The sequence below is a fragment of the Cynocephalus volans genome, chromosome 13 (genome assembly GCF_027409185.1).
Source record: "Cynocephalus volans isolate mCynVol1 chromosome 13, mCynVol1.pri, whole genome shotgun sequence".
Taxonomy (NCBI): domain Eukaryota; kingdom Metazoa; phylum Chordata; class Mammalia; order Dermoptera; family Cynocephalidae; genus Cynocephalus; species Cynocephalus volans.
Genome location: NC_084472.1, coordinates 8290158 through 8307659, shown reverse-complemented (window position 1 = coordinate 8307659; position 17502 = coordinate 8290158).

Here is a 17502-nt window from a genome sequence, read left to right as displayed (position 1 = left end):
ATGTCTTCCACATGAGCAGATCCCTAAAGGGTTGGGACTTCCTGGTCTGAGCTCCAGACCGCAGTTCTCTGGCAATTCATGGTGATGACACTGAAAGCGTGTCCCTCCTTGTTCCTTCCAGGATAAAAGTGGTCGTACCCTGGACCTACAAGAGATCCGCGTGATGCGGACCCTCCAGCCAGGCACAAGGGCGAAGCTGGTGGAGTCCCTGCTGCCAGCTCTCCAGGGCAGAACCGTCCCCCACTTCTCCACCTTCCTTTGCTCATACTGGGACTTCACCACCATCCCACAGTTCCTGGACCAGCTCTTCAGTAGGTGAGTGCCCGCCCCCTCCAAGGCACCATGGTGACTCTGCCACCTATAAGCTGTGTCTCGGGAATGCCACTACAGCACTCTGAGCCTCAGTTTGCTCCTCCGAGAAGTGGGGTGGTAAGAGGATGAACCCCAGAGAGTCCTTATAGGGGCCAAATGCCATAAGACATGACAAGGAGATGCCTGGTGCCTGGCTCTGCTGGATGCACTGTGCTTTCTCATATTTATTATTTTTCTTTCCTGTTTGGCTGAAAAAGCTCTCTGCCTCATGCCCCCATGGCCAGGGTCTCTCTGAGTTTGCAAAAGCCCATAGAAGGCATATCTGACTCAGCACTTTCATTGGAGATCTCTTCTAACTTGTCTTTGTCCTCGATATAGAAAGAACAGGCTCCATGGGCACCAGAGAAGGAGACCCCAGGTCCACTCAGATATCTGGGAATGCTCTGCTTGGGGCTTACTTATTCAACACATTTATAAGCCCTTCCTTTGTAAAGTCACTTTTCTAGATGCTTGGCATAATTCAGTGACCAAAGAAGACAACAGACATTGGGTCTCAATTCTAGTCACGGAGTGAGATACTCACGGTAGACACCGTAAGCAAGTCACGTCCACAGCATGTCAGTTGTGACGCCCTCACGGCCTCCTCAAGGTGGAGGTGCATTCTCCCGCATTCTACCCACAATGACAGGCCCAGCACCCAACTAGAAAGCATGTGGACTTTTGATCCAGAAAGAGAGCTCGCTGTACCCCACAGTGTGGGGGCACATATGGACCGTGGCTGGGGAGGGACTGACAAAGCTGTGAACCTGAGACAACTTGTAATTCCCACGAGGGCGCTGAGGTCTGGGGGCTTTCCCTGCAAGTGAAAAGGAGTCAAACAGAGCTGTGGATGGGGTCACAGGCTCCCTGCAGAACAGGGGGAGTCTGGGGCTCACAGCCAGCTCTCCACAGACACGTCCCCAGGACAGTGGCATCCTAGCTCTGCCCGTCCTCCATCCCACCTCTGTCCCTCCTGACCCAGGCAACAGGGGCTCAGGCCTGAAGTTATTATGAGCAACCTGCCCACAAATCTGCCTGGGGCCTTGGTCCTTAGTTCACAGGTGCACATAGGTGGCTGACCCGTCCCTTCAGAAAACCCATGTGAGTGTAAGGGTGAGGCTCACAAGGGTCTGTACTTGTCCTGTCTAATGGCCGGGTCTGCCACTGTCAGGACAGCCACACAGCGCTTCAGGGGGGGCAGGTTGTCCTCTAGACAGGCAGTGGCAGGCCCAGGGGCCCAGATCCACACAAGCGTGCCCTGGGAGCGCAGCATGGAAGGAAAGGCCAGCCTCTGACTCTGCTGCCCACTCTCACACTTCCAGCACCATCTGTCACACTTTGGTCACTATGCCGGAGCGTTTCTGCACAGATTTTCATCAGCCCCTGCACTTTCCATCGTTGAAAGTTAAGATCGACTGCGTGCAGGTCAGCTGGCGTGGATTGGACATGGGTGCCCATGTGTACATTCTGCTCACCAACCTGAGGCATCCAGAGCTCTTTGAGGCAGAAACAGATGGTGAGGGGACCGCAGTCTGGAAGAACTACCAGGGGTGGTGCTTTGGGGTTAGAACTCCCTTTAATGCAGTCAGATCCTTTCTGTGTTTGGAAAGGCCAGTGGGAAATGACTGATGCTGGTGAACTTTCCCCCCCCCCCCGCTCCTGCTTCATGTCCAGAGCCACAGGCACTTCCCAGGCAAGCTCTGGAGCCAGTGCCAGCACCTCCGGTAGAGCTGGGGCCTGCCCTGCACTCAGAGTCACCTGTACAACTGGGTCCACCACCAGCTTCAGTGCCAGCACCAATGCCAGGGGAACAGCCACCACATGTGACAGGACTGAAGCTACAGGAACCTTCAAAGCCCTCGTGCCCCTCTCCTGTGGCAACAATGAACCGGCCCCGTGTAGACATGTGGGACATCAGGGCATTCCCTCCTAAGCTGCTGGCAGAGCAGCTGACTCTGATGGACGCGGTGAGCAGCTCGCCTCTGCGGGGGGCAGGGAGGGCTGCCTAGACAGGCTGTCCTTCTTGCACCTGGTGTCCCAGACAAGCCATTACTGACCAGAGTCCAGTGATCTGGGTCCAATACCAGGTCCACATCTTACCAGTGATGTGATCTGGATGAGTTTCTTCATTCCCAAGCCTTCCCTGTCCACATGTCGACAGTCGACTTGAGACATCAACAGTACCAGTTGCAGAGGGACCGAAGCTAAGATGAGATGGGACAGAGAGAAAGCAGCATGGGGGCCTGGCTTATCTGGTTCTGGGAGGGTGCTCACTGAGGGGCAGGTGGGTTCAGGAGTTACCCACCCATCCTCCCATGTGACCTCACCAACCTCAGCACTTCTCAGGACCTGATATGTACTAGACTCCCTAGCAGACACCCAAAGAGAACCCGTAGTTATAGCTGCCACAGGCAGGGCGCATCTGAGGAAGGAAATAGAACAAAGGGCTGATCGGGGTGCACACTGGATGCAGCCTCAAGATGAGCACACCCGAGCCATTTCCTAGTGCTTGGAGTTAGTGAGAACGGCCTGCCTGACAATGCCACTCGTTCCTTGCCTGCCAGTATTAGCTCTTGGGTGCCTTCAGTGGGCACATAGCCAGATCCAAACTCTTTCACAAGAGTAGCCTGTGTGACACACTCTTCCTCTCCAGGAGCTGTTTAGGGAGGTGGTGCCCTATGACTGCCTGGGCTCCATCTGGTCCCAACGCAACAAGAAGGGAAAGGAGCACCTGGCACCCACCGTTCGTGCCACCGTCGCCCAATTTAACAATGTGGCCAATTGCGTCATCACCACCTGCCTTGGGGATTACAGCATGAAGGCCCAGGACAGAGCCAGGGTGCTGGAGCACTGGATCAAGGTGGCCAGGGTAAGCCGTGGGAGGACCCAGGGGATCCCCTCTCTGCAGACCTGGGAACTGCCTTTGACTTACAACCACCATCAGGGTAGTCTTGTGTGCTTAAGTCCCTGCACAATGCCTGGGCGTCTCCTGTCAGGGCACACTGGCCTTGACCCCCATGTCCCAGTGGTGGAGGCTCACTTCCTATCTGGGCTCTTGGGTCGAGCTCACATCCTCCCTCTGTGAGTTCTGCTCGTGGGGTTCCAGCTGTGCCCTCCCGTGGCTGCCCGGGCCTCTGCCTCATCCAAGAGGGGAGATGTCAGCCGAGGGGCTGAAGCTGGAGCAGGCGGGCTCCAACTCTCCACCTCATGGTTCACTCTCTTTCCTCCCCAGGAATGCTTGGTCCTCAGGAACTTCTCCTCGGTGCACGCCATCCTCTCCGCTCTGCAGAGCACACCGATCCATCGAATGAGAAGGACATGGAGAGAAGTTTCCAGGTGGGTGGGCCTCTGTCTCTAGGAGCACAGGGGTGGACCAGGGACCTCCCACAGGTTTGGGCATTGCCCCCTCAATGACCCTGGCAGGGACTGGGAGGTCAGAGGCACTGAGGCAAGAATGGGCTCATGACCAGGGTCTCTAAGACTCCCTGGGAACTAAGCCCAGGATTTCTTACCCCAAGCTAAAGTTTCATTTTGCTCTGTTTTCTTCTCTTATTAAGTGTCAGGCACAGGTTTCTACCAAACTGGCAATTTCAAGGGCTTGCTATACACAATAAGACCTTGTCATACTCACATCTAAACTGTAAAACAGAGCTTCTCAGTTGAAATGGGGACGGGGCCCAGGTGACCAACATGAGAGCTCCTCTCCCAGGGCCCCGGAGCCCATAGGACTCAGAGGAAGCCAGCTGACAACTCTCCTCAAGGCAGTTTGGATTGTTTGCAGTCTCAAAAAAACAAACGTATCAGCAAACAAACAAACAAACAAACAAACTTGAACTTACACGTCGCCCCATTACTCCCAAATTAATCTTTCTTTCTTTCCCCTTCACAGAAAAGGCTCCCGTAGTTTTGAAAAATTACGTAGCAAAGAGAAGGTACTAAGCAAAAAGGTAAAGTAGAGGCTGAGAGGTGGGGGCAGGTGTTTGGGGACATAGGCAGAGGTGAGTTGTCTTGTTTTGTTGTGGTGCGTTTTGCTTTCTCACTGAAAGTTGACAGGAAAATTTCAGTCTCATCTTGCGTGGACTAGCAGGAGAAGGATGTGTCTGCCGTGGGCAGGTGGAGAATGTGGCAGGAGCCCTGGTGATGGGACGCAGTGATGGCAGCCGGGCTGTGCAGGAGGGCAGAGGGGCTGCAGAAGCAGCCGGTGTCCGCCTCGCACGCTGCTCCATCCTGTCGGCACGTGGCTTTCTCCAGGCCGTTGGTGGATGCGGTAGGCAGGGCTTCCTTCGGCAAACTAGCCCAGCAGTTTTTAGGAAGCCAGGCCTCTGTCGCTGCTGACTGCACGGCACCTCCGTGGGGTGGGGACACCCGCCTGCACCAGGGACGTGTACAGCAGAGAGAACCCGCGGTCCTAGAAGGTCCTTCCTGACCAGATCATAGAACCTTCCACATAAAGGAGTGAGAAGCTGTCGCTGGCCAGTGCTCCGGGAATCCTCTGCCCTGCTGGTCAGAGGTGGCATCTCGGGAGACCACATCCTGAGCGGAGGAAGAGAGGGTTCTGCGCAGGGAACTCTCTCGGTGCATTACTGGGGAGGTGAAGCCTTTGACGTGGCCTCAAACCCAGCGTTGGGTGCACAGACATCAGTGGTGCTGGGGTGGGCAGGAACCCCTAAACCAGCCTTCTCAGAACACGCTGTCCCTCCTTCACCAAGGCTGGGCCTGGCTGGTGACAAGGAGGCTCACAGAGAGCCCACAAGCCGATGCCCTCGCCAGCGGTGGTGCTGGTGGGTGGGGTGAAGGCAGCTGGGTCACGGCCTCCACTTGCTGGGGAGGAGCCGGCCTCTCCCGCGAAGCCCTGGGCAAGGCACGCCCCCACCTCCGGCTTCTGTTTTCTCACCTGGAAGCCGTAGGGATGACGAGCCTCTTGTGCGGGCCTCACAGAGTGGCGATGGGGTTGACGAGGCTCATGGAGCGTGCCTGTGTCTGCCTCTTCCTCCAGGGGTGCTGGGGACAATGTCCAGGACAGTACTAGGAGTTCTCAGGGGATCCTCTCCACATGAGGAAACAGGGAAGGGTGGCCAGGGTGCACGCCCAAGACCACACACTGGAGAGTGTCACAGCTGGCATCAACTCTAGAACCAGAGCCGCTAGAGGCGGTGGTGGCACTACACCAGCTCACGAGTCAGATATCCAGAGTTGAAGGTCAGGCGCAGGGGTGAAACTGAGTGAGGGGAAGACAGTCTCATTCACCGTCTTACTGTGTTCTGTTGCTTACAACAGAATATCTAAAATTGGGTCGTTTTTAAAGAAACAGAGCATTTTTTTCTTACATTTGAGGAGGCTGGGAAGTCCAAGCAGAGGGCGTACATCTAGTGAGGGTCTTACTCCAGAGGGGCGGGGGCGACTCTCTGCAGAGTCAGGAGGTGGCACAGCGTATCAGATGGCAAGAGGGCAAGAGCGTATTTCCACGCACTCTTTAGGAAGCCGCCAGTCCGGTTCCGTGATAACCCTTGAACGAATTCATTCATTCATGAGGGCAGAGTAATCCTAGTCCGGTCACCTCTTACAGGGCCCCACCTTTCAAACAGTGTTGTGGAATCTTCCACCCTCTTAATACAGTTACAGTGGGTATCATGTTTCCACATGAACTTTGGAGGGGACATTCATTTGGACATAGCACTAACCTTGTCCCTGACCCTGTCAGGTGGGGACCGTCAAATTGGCCACCTTGGAGATGAACCATCAGAGAGCCCAGATGAGGCAGCGGCAGCAGAAAAAGGTGAGTGTGTCTGTGACTGGGAGGGGCTCTAGGGAGTAGATGACAGGGGCCCCTCCCTTCCAGCTGGAGGCCTCCAAATCAAAAGAGGAGAGAGCTTCCGCCCTAAGGGGCCTGCCTTCCTGTGGCCACAGCATCTGAGATGCCTTTATTAGAGACACCACTTCCAGGACCTGGAAGAGCTGGCCTAGAGGGGATTACAGAGCGAGGTGTGGCAGGAACCACGTAACCACTGGGACATGAAACTTTCACCACAGAGGTAGCTAGGGGGTACACGGTGTCTTTGGACGCCAGCTGGGGAGAGAGCAGTGTGGCCACGGAGGGGAGGCGCCCGAGGTTCCTCTGTGGCTCCAAGTGGAAAACCCTGGCTAGGGGGGTCCAGAAAGACGAGCTTGGTGAGATTTTTATAGAATGAGCCAAGTGTGGACACCCAAGAGCTGGTGCTCATCACCACTACCACCCCAATGTCACAGGGTATCGTTCCCTTCCTGGGAACCTATCTCAGCGACCTGGTGATGTTAGACGCTGCGATGGACGACTATGTGGATGTGAGTGAGCCTGGGGACGGGCAGGTCGGGGGCCAGGATCCTGAGGCTGGGGAGGGGAGAGCCCTTAGAACTCAGCACTCGGCAAACCTCCACTCATGAGACCTCACGCCTGCCCGTGTGCTGGGGGGGTCACGCCCTTCTCACCCGTGAGTGATGGAGCGTCCATACAAGCCCCCAGTCCCTGTTCTCCAAGTGGAGAAGTCGCAGAGCTCAGCTGGACTCAGCCTCTCCCTTACTTGCTTGCCATGGGAAGAGAGTGAAATCGGGCCCCTCTGATGGCAGGCAGCTTGGGAGTGGCCAGCAGCCCCTTTTTATCAGAGGCTTCAGTATCCTCACCCTGTCATCAGGGAGGGTTGAGACAGAAGGTCCTCGATCCTCAGCTCCAATGTCATCCTTCTCCAGAGCTCAGAGCCTGACCTAGGTGCAAGCCCTGTTTTGTGCACTCCCCCTGACCCAGATGGCCCCGGCCTTAGTGCAACACGGGAACGGGTGAGGATGGGGCTAGAAATGGGCTAGGGGGCCTTTCTGAGAGACTCGGACCATCAACTCTTTCAGGGAAAGGTATTCAACACCCAGAAAAGGCGGAAGGTGAGTAGCTGCGGCCCTCGCTCAAGGGAGCGTGGGGATGTGGAAGTCACAGACGGCCCCTCTCACCCGGGCAGGACACTTCCTGCCTGCATCCCCTGCATCTCTGATTTATTAGGAAGATTTGATAGACGGAGGGGGGCATCCCATCCCACTGGAGGGTGTGGGAAGGGGACAGGAATCAAGGACACATTTCTGGGGGACAGGCTGTTGGAACCCAACTCTGAGAACAGGTTGGGGCATGGATGGGATGGAAGGAGAGGAGGGTATCACTTAAGAGAAAACTCTGCAAACCAGCTCCCTGCTCCATCCCTCCCCCACAAGGTCCCTTTAGCATCTCCCACCCAGGCCCTGTCGGCATCCTGTTTTTCTCTCTGGCCCCAGGAAATTAAAGTCCTCAGAGAAATCCAGCTCCTCCAGGTGGCAGCCAACAATTACCACTTCGAGAAGGAGGAAGAATTTGGACACTGGTTTAGCTCCACTGAGTGGCTCAGTGACAACGAGAGGTGAGGGCCTTGCAGGAATTTGATCATAGTCAGGGCATAGGGGACTCTTTCTGGTGGCAGCTGCGGAGAGCCTGGGGCCATGGATGTCTGGTCAGCCACAGACCCTGTCGCATGGTGACCACTGGGGCACCAGGACTCCAGCTACAGGGCAGGCACTGGGAGGGAGAGCTGAGGTGTGGCTCCCGGTAGACTCGCAGCTGCCTCTCTGTCCTGCAGCTACAAGCTCTCCTGCCAGCTGGAGCCCCCATCCCACTAGGCCGGCGACACCCTCGAGCCAAAGAGGAGCAGGCCCAAGGAAGCCAGGCAGCCAGTGAGGTCAGAAGCCCATTCTTCCCTGGTTGAGCCTTCAGATGACAATGCATTTCAGGTGACTACTTGACTGTGTCTGCTGTCATCACTTCTCATCCCTTCTTTTCCAGGGAAGGTAGCTGCCCTTCCTTCTCTCCACGGCCTTCCCTTCCGCCCCAGCACAGCCCAGCTGCATCACTGCACCCATTTCCAGGGCTTCCTGCCCCCAGAACCCCCAGTGCCTCTGCACAAACGCGTCAATAGTCCCAGCAATCTGGACAAGCCTGAGAGTTTTCACAGAAACATTCAGGGGGAAAGTTAAAATCACCACCAGGCAGGCGCCCCTTCCACTCTCGCCCTGTGGCTTCCCCAGTCACTCCCCTATCCCCTCACCTCCTCTTTACTAGATGAGCACATTTCTGCTCAGTGAGCTGTCTTTGGCACACAGCTTTTGAAATTTCGGGAAGCTTTTTTTTTTCTTTTTTCTTTTTCGGGAGAGGGGAAAGAGGAATAACTGTGAATAATGTGTGGAGTTGTGTGAGTTCAAATTCCTTTTGTTTGAAAATCCAATGAATTCCCATTGTCTGGATGAGAGCTTCCAGCTGGGTTTCTCTGAGTCCTAAGGGCTGCGAGGGACTGGGGAGAGGAGCCCTCATGCTGGTCACCTGTGCCCCATCCCCATTTCAACTGAGCGGCTCTGGTTTTACAGGTGAGATTTCAGTTGGGCAAAGAGTTCCATTGCTGTTACTAAACACTTGATAGTGTCCAACCGGCTCCAGCCTGTGCCTGACAGTTGATAACACTGAATCCTGGGGCAGAACTGCTGGCCTAAGGTCCCAGAAAGATTGACAGGCCTCTTCACCCAGCTCATTGCAGCCTCCAGTGTCCCTGGCCCCAGTGACTTCCAGGCTCACCGACAAAGCCATGTTCAGCACAACAGAGGACCCTGGTCGTCCCTGGTGCTCCTTCCCTGGTAGGGGGACGTCCTCCCTACCTCCCAACTTCTCTCCGTGTCTCCTTCAGACAGTGAGCAGATGTGCCAGGCAGGGTACAGACAATGGCACAGAGTGAGAAAAATGTCCTAAATGGCGGCACCCCTGAGAAGGAAACACAATAATCTATGAGATGGAAAGCAGTTCCCGGGCCTTTCAGCTGTGGTCCCCGAGGCAGGTGCTGATGACACGGTTGGCCACACTGTTGAACTGGGTAACGGTGGCATGGACAGTTGCTGCCGGGTGCTCCTTGACCTTCTTGTCCTACTGGGACCAGCGGGGGCTCCAGTGGTCATAGGGCACCACCTTCTTGCACACCTGCTACAGAGGAGGAGAGCATTGCAGGGGCATGGCCCACCCCAGCTCAGAATCCACAGTATCGTGCAGTCCCCAGGCAGGTGACAGTGGTCTGAGCTGGAGCTCAGGAAGCTCAGCATGTAGCCGGAGGCTGGCAGGAGTCCCTGCGTTGGGTTCTCCACCCACTGAGGGTGCTTAAGTACATGATGTCCCAGGCCTACCACTGCTGACCAACGGTCTGTAGCACTGCCGCCAGGTTATTCTCACCAGCCCCACACCCAGAAGCTGTCCAGGGCATGCACATCTCAAGGTGGCATCTTAACCCATCCTAATGAGTCCTCTGCTCCATTTCCCCATTCGGATTCACACTCCCTTTGGAAGCTACAACTAGGGGCTCTACTTGGGCGTCTGCTACAGTGTCTAGTCCACATCACGTGCTAAAGAAGTGCTGAAGCTGGTGAAGCCTCCTGGGAGGGTGGGTGGAAGAGACCCATGGAACTGCCTGCCCCTCAGTGAGCACCCTCCATCCCCAAATGGCCCAGGGCCTGGACTTGCTTCCCATACGTCCCAACTCATTTGATCTTCACAGTCACTCCGTGCACCTGGTGCTGTCGGTGTCCCATCTGTACTGTTGACGTGTGGACAGGAACGTCACAGGCATTATAAAACGAGTTCAGTTCACGTGGTTAGTAAGATGCCTAACTGATACCGGACCCAGATCACTGCACTCTGGTCAGGAATGGCTGGTCTGGGACATCAGGTGCAAGAAGGACAGCCTGTCTAGGCCCCACTCTGCAGAGCCAAGCTGCTCACCGTGTCCATCAGCGTCACCTGCTCTGCCAGCAGCTTGGGAGAGAATGCCATGATGTCACGCATGCCCACACTGGGCTGGTTCATCGCATCACAGGACAGGGGTAGAAGAGCTCTGGAGATCGCTCAAGTTCCAGCTCCATCACTGGAGGTGGCCACTTCCCTGCCCCTGGTGTGGGCTCGGAAGATGCTCATGGATCCAGTCCTACAGGTGACTCTGGGTGCAGAGCAGGCAAGGTTGGCTCTAGAGCCTGTGGGGAAGTGCCCGTTGCTCCGGGCATGAAGCATGTGCAGGAAGAAAAAAAAAAAAGCTTCACCAATATCACCAGTTAATGAGCTCAATGGCTCATTTAACGTAACCGGCATCGTGATCTTGGACAGTTCCTATTTAACAAGAATACTGAAAACGTTTCATCCAATAGACACACAGCAAACTCACCTGTTGCTATCTTTACGTAGCATGTTCGTGGAAAAGAAGTAACAGAAGAGAGCAATTCATGAAATTTCATTTCTATCAGTTCAATTTCACAAACCTTTCCAAAGACCTATATTGTTCTGGGCCTCGAAGGAAATACAAAGACACCCCAAACACTCTCTGCAGCTTCAAGGGGCTCACCAGCTAGTGATGAGCATGAGCAGATGATTATTATTAAGTCTGTCTTGGATCAGACTCAGGAAATGGGATATGAAGGTGATGGGGACACAAAAAGCACAAATCTTCATGGTGGTGTTAAAATAATTGGGGGGCCATTAGGCTGAGACAGCTCCATTGCCTTGGGTTCCTCCTACATAAGCAAACCGAAATCCAACTCAATGTCAACTCAAGCCTTACCAATCAGAACCCACCCAAACTAACCTGTAACTAAAAACTTTCCACTTCCACCAATCAAATGCATCTTCTTTGTCTTGCTTCCTCAAAGAACAACTTACAAACATTTCCCCCGCTCGCCCCCTTGCTGGGGCACTGGACCTCTTGAGATCTGGGGCTGCCAGAGTCCTAATCGTTGTCTGCTCAGGTAAACTTGCCAAAATTTTCCTGTGCCTAAGTTTCCCTTCTAACAGTGGGCCAAGGATCAACCACATACAGTATACCATTTTGTGGATAGTTTTCCAAAAGAAATTTCAGACTGTTTTTGTCTGACGACGTTATACATGTTTGTTAAACTTCAAAGTCCACACATGAATATGCCATGGACTATTTAATCATATACCCTTAAGAATATAGGCAAATATGGCTTTAAAGTAGATTTCTCTAAGTGGAGTTTCTGGGTCAAAGGCATGCTCGTTTAAAATTTTTACAGATACTCCCAGGCTCAACGTCTTCCAAAAAGGCTTGACCAATTTATACCACCATCAATGCTACATTCAGTCAGATCTCCTTTTAACATCAAAGGGTGGTCAAAGAGGTACATTACTTTCAATCTGTTCATCTGGCCATGTCCACTCAGCCACTTAAAAAGACACTGAATTGAGCACCTACTATGTGCCAGGTACTGGTTTCGGCACTGGATTAAGCACCTCGTGATGAACCCACTCCCGACCTGGAATGCCCTGCTCTCCCCTTAACTCCTCTACAGCCTTCCCAGATTTCACGGCTCAGTTCAAGATTTTTCTCCGCAAGCATTCCAACTCTCATTGGCTTCCCTCTCTCTCCAACCCCGGCGGTTCCAGAATCGACTGCTCTCAACTTAGCCTTTGATCACACATTAGGTTCTATTACTTGCTGTCACGTCACGGGTACTAGCCAGCTTATCTGCTAACTGTACAGTAATACAATTCCTGAAAAGAGGGGCAATATCTTATACTCCACACACATCCTCACCACCTCAAGGAGAGAGGGCCACATGGCACATGCCCCCTGACCCAAATGTCCCTATGTGCCCCCTTTCCCCGAGTCCATTCCCTGTCATGCATTTATCACAGTGCAGGGGGCCTACCCAGTCTCCTTGACTGGACTTCAAGCTCTCTGAGGATAAAACAGTCTTGTGTAATGATGTAGAAGTTAACACGGTAAAAGGCTGAGCAAGAAAGGTTACCTTTGGAATATTATTCAGTGCTAAAAAGAAATGGGCTATCAAGCCATGAAAAGACATGACGGATACTTAAATGCATACTGCTGAGTGAAGAGGCCCGTCTTAAAAGGCCACATACTGTATGATACCGACCATATGACATTCTGGGACAGGAAAAACTATGCAGACAGTGAAAAGATCAGCGGTTGCCCAGGGGGACAGGGGAGGAAGGGATCAACGTACGTGCATCCGTCTAACAAGTGTAGCAGCACTCCGGCGAGGGCTGCTGAAAATGGCGAAGGCTGTGCATCTGTGGGGGGACGGGGGATACAGGAACTCTCAACTTTGCTGTTTATACTCTGGATATCCAGAATATACAAGGACCTCAAATATCTTTACACTCAAAAACCGAATAATCCAATTAAAACATGGACAAAGGAGCTGAGTAGACACCTTTCAAAGGAAGACATACAGATGGCCAGTAGGTATATGAAGAAAAGCTCAGCATCACCAGTCATCAGGGAAATGCAAATCAAAACAACTCTGAGATATCACCTCACCCCAATTAGACTGGCTATTGTCAAAAAGACAGAATAACAAAAGCTGGTGAAGATGTGGAGAAAGGGGAACCTTCCTACACTGCTGGGAGGACTGGAAAATAGTGCAACCATGCTATCATGGAGAAAAGCATGGAGGTTCCTTGAACAACTGCAGATAGAAATGCCATATGACACAGAGGCATATACTAGGAATATGCATTTGGACATATGAGTCTAATCATGAGAGGAAAGATCTGATATGGGCTTCTCCACAATTTTAACAACACATTAAAAAGATCATCCACCATCATCAAGTGGGATTTATACCTGGGATGCAAGGATGCTCCAACACATGCAAAATAATACATGTGATATACCATATGAACAGAATGAAGGACCAAAACTACAAGAGCACCTGAACAGATGCGGAAAAAGCATCTGACAAACTTCAACAACATCTCGTGATAAAAAGACCCAACAAATGAGGTATAGAAGAAATACACGTCAACACAATAAAGGCCACATGTGACCAACCCCCAGCCAACACCACAATCAATGGTGAAAAGTTGTGACCTTTTCTTCTAGGATCAGGAACAAGACGAGGATGCCCACTCTCAGTGCTTTCAGTATCATAATGGAAGTCCTAGCCACAGCAATTAGGCAAGAAATGAAATAAAAGGAATTCCAATCAAAAGGGAAGAAGTGAAATTGTCTGTTTGCTGGCAACGTGATCTTGCGTATAGAACAGAAACACCTAAAGATACCACCAAAATCTGTGAGCACTGGAAAACAAATTCAGTAAGGTTGTAGGATACAAAATCAACACACAAAAATCAGTCACACTTCTATACGCCAACAATGAACTGTCCAAAAACATAAGAACACCATCCCATTCACGATACCAGCCAAAAAACATTTAGAAGTAAATTTAACCAGGATATGAAACGTCTGTATATTGAACACCATAAAACACCGATGGAAGAAATGGAAGCAAACACAAATGAGTGAAAATACATGTTCATATTTATAGATCAGAAAAATTAATATTGTTCAAATGTTCATAGGGCCTGGAGTGATATACAGATGGAATGCAACCCCTATCGAAAGTCCAACGTCATTTTTCATTTTTCCTGTGGAACTCAAAAGACCCTGAATAGGCAAACTTGAGCAAAATGAACACACGGCTGGAGGCATCACACGACCTGACTTCAAGATATACTACAAAGCAGCTGTGGGTTGAATTCTGTCCCTCAGAGTTCATGTAATAGAAGTTGAACTCCCACTGTGACAGTGTTAACAGGGTGGGAATTCTTCCTATGGGAATTGAAAGGTGGGGCCTTGAAGAGGTGATTTGATTGTGAGGACCATGCTTTAGTAAAGAGATTAATAAACTGATGGTTTTAATGGTGGTCAGGGGCATGGTTCCGGGGTCTTTAAAAGGAGAGCACACAAGGAGCATGCCATTTCTCTTTCTCTCTTTCTCTCTGTCTCTTGCTCGCTCGCTCCTGCCTTTCTTACAGTGTGATACCCTGTGTCGTTGAAGTCACCCCCAAAGAAGATCCTCACCAGATGTGTTTCCTAGACTCTCGGTTTCCCAGCATCTGAAACTGTAAGCGATAAAGACTGTTTCTTTATAAATCACCCAGTTTGAGGGAATTCTGTTATAAGCAACAGAAATGGACTAAGACAAATGCTACAGTCATCAAAACAACAAGGTAGTAGACTAAAAACGGGAACATCAACCAATGAAACACACTGGAGCTGCAAAATAAACCTACACATTTACAGTCAAATGATTCTCAATAAAGGTACCAAGAACACTTAATGAGCAAATAACAGTTTCTTCAATAACCGGTGCTGGCAAAACCGTGTATACACATTCAGAAAAATGAACTTGAACCCTTATCTTATCTGAGACCACATACAAAAATCGACACTCAATATGGATTAAACAGGTAAATGGAACACCTGAAACTGTCAAACTACTAGAAGAAAACATATGGGAAAAGCTCCACAACACTGGTCTGGGCAATGATTTTTCGGAGTTAACCCCAAAAGCAAGGTGACAAACTCAAACATAGACAAAAATGGGATTGCATCCAATTAAAAAGCTTCCGCAGAGGAAAAGAACAATAAGAAGAGTTAAGACACAATGTCTGGAATGAGAGAAAATACTGGAAAACTATACATCTGGTAATGAATAAGTATCCGAAAATATGTACAAAATTCAAACAACTCAATAGCAAGACAATAACTCGATTCAAAAATGGGCAGAGTAACTGAATATCCATTTCTCAGAATAAGACCTCCACATAACCAACAGTTTGATGAAAAAATGCTCAACCTCACTCATCATCAGGGAAATACGAATTAAAATCACTAGGAGCTATTACTTCATACCCAATAGAATGGCTGTTATCAAAAAGACAAAAGATATCTAGCATTGCCTGGATGTGGACAAAAGGAAACCCTTGTACACTGCTGGTAGGAACGTACGGCCATTACAGAAAACAGCGTGGAGGTTTCTCAAAAAACTGTAAACAGAATTACCATATGATCCAGCAATCCCACTTCAGGGAATATCCCCCAAAGAAGTGAAGTCAATAGGTTGAAGAGATATCTGTACTCCCATGTTCATTGAGGCATTATTCATAAGAGTCAAGATATAGAATCAACCTGAGTGTTTATTAACAGACGAACAGATAAAGAAAAGGTGGTATACGTACACAACGAAATACTATTCGGCCTTAGAAAAGAACAAAATCCGGTCATTTGCAACAACTCGGATGCATCTAGAAGACATTATGCAGATACATATGGGCCTCTGATGATGTCATCTTTCTCTTATTTGAAGCTGCCTTGTTGGCTTTTTCTTAAAAGACATAGACCTCTCTCTCCCTAGTCTGTGCCTCTGTTTTGTACCCCTGGGCCTTGCCCCCTTTCCTCTGAGAAGGGTACAGTGACAGGAGGTGGTACGCACACCCACCACGATCAGTATCGGCAGGGCCTGCTTTGATGGCTGACCTTCACTTCTCCGTGTTCGTGTCACCCTGCTGTGACAATTCCTCCAGGAGGGTGGAGGTTTGGCCGCTAATTTTCTGTTCCCTGCCAAGTGCTGTGGGAAGGGCTTTCTCCCCTCATGTCCCGCAACATTCCCGCGTTCTGTCTCTGACCTTCTGTCCACCCCTTATTTCAGCTGTCCTCAATGGTGAGAGGTACCTTTTTAAAGCTGACTTGAGTGCTTTCTCTAAAGGATACAACCTGAGGTCTGCTGTCTTCAAACCAAAAGAGATTCCTCACCTGAACCCAACTATGCTCAGACCTTGATCTCCACCTTCCATGCTCCAGAACTCTGAGAAACAAATTGATGTTGGATATAAGCTACCCACACTATGGTACTTTGTTATAGCAGCCTGAACTGACTCAGACACAAGTGACATCCCATCCCATCACTTGTGTTGTGTTCCCTTGGTCAGAACGAAGTGGCTAACCACTTAGTGCTGGGAGCCATTCATTGTGCAGGATGCCACCACACAGGCCGAGGTAAAGCCCATGGGACTGATTCTAAATATCATAGGAAGGCATTGAAAATTTTACTATCAGGAGATGACAATACCTGAATTTAATTTCACTGTGTTATCACTGCAGGGGGGAAAAAAAAAAAAAAAAAAAAAAAACCTGGCCACAAAAAAGGACTTTCCCAAGATGATGACACTGCTGGAACTCAGGCCTCTTGGAATTGTATCTCATGCTATATTTCACTCTTTTTTGCAATTCAAATATCTCCATGTATGTGCAGTATGTACATTTGACACTGTATTCATTCCCTTTTGTGTTGCTCTAACAGAATACCTGGATCTGGGTAATTTACAAAGAAAGTGAAATTTTTTTGCTTACAGTTTCTGAGGCCGGGAGGTCCAACGTCCATCTGGTGGTGGTGACAGCAACCCAGGGGTCTCGCATTGCAAGATGGTGGAAGCAGAGAGAGGAGAGAGCAAGACAGATTATCCTCTTCTTTTAAAGCTCTCAGAACCACACCCCTGACCACCATCTTTAATCCATTCAGCACAGTCTCACAATCCGATCCCCTCCAAGGCTCCACCTTTCAATTACCGTAATAGGATTTCGCACCCTCTTAACAATCACAGTGGGGGCTATGTTTCTAATACATAATGTGTGGGGGATACAAGCTTCAATGACTTTTGGGGGGACATAATTCGATCCACTACAGACACCAACCCATGAGTTTCAATAAGATTTAGTTCATATACACCTCATGAATTTCGTAGGAAGTAAATGCTTGCATAATCCCCATTGGGCATATTGGGAAGCTGAGGAGGTCTTGAAAGACACGATATCTTGTCTTGGATCACAGAAATGGTGAGAAAAAGGAGATTCTGATCAACCTCTGCCTTGAAACCTGGGGCCCTTGCTGCACGCCCAAAGGGCTGAGGGAGTGCTGTGTTTGCACACTTGCGTGCAGTTAACAAGTTGACATGGGGGAAGAGGGTGAGCAGTCGTCAGCCCAGAGAGACCACTGGATAGATCATACTGAAGGAAAGACCCCATGTCATGGAATCTTAAAGAAGTGACCTCACTTCCTTAGTGATGGACCGCAACAGAACTTAGAACTCTGGTAACCATCCAGCTCACTTGGCAAGCAACTGCCGAGAGAGAAAGATGGATTCATGTTGCTTCCCGAGTTTTCGACAATCTCACCTCAGGAATTCCCAGAGAGAGAGCTTGTTGAGACGATGGAGACGTTGGCTCCGTCCTCCCCTCTGCTGCCTGTGGCCATTTG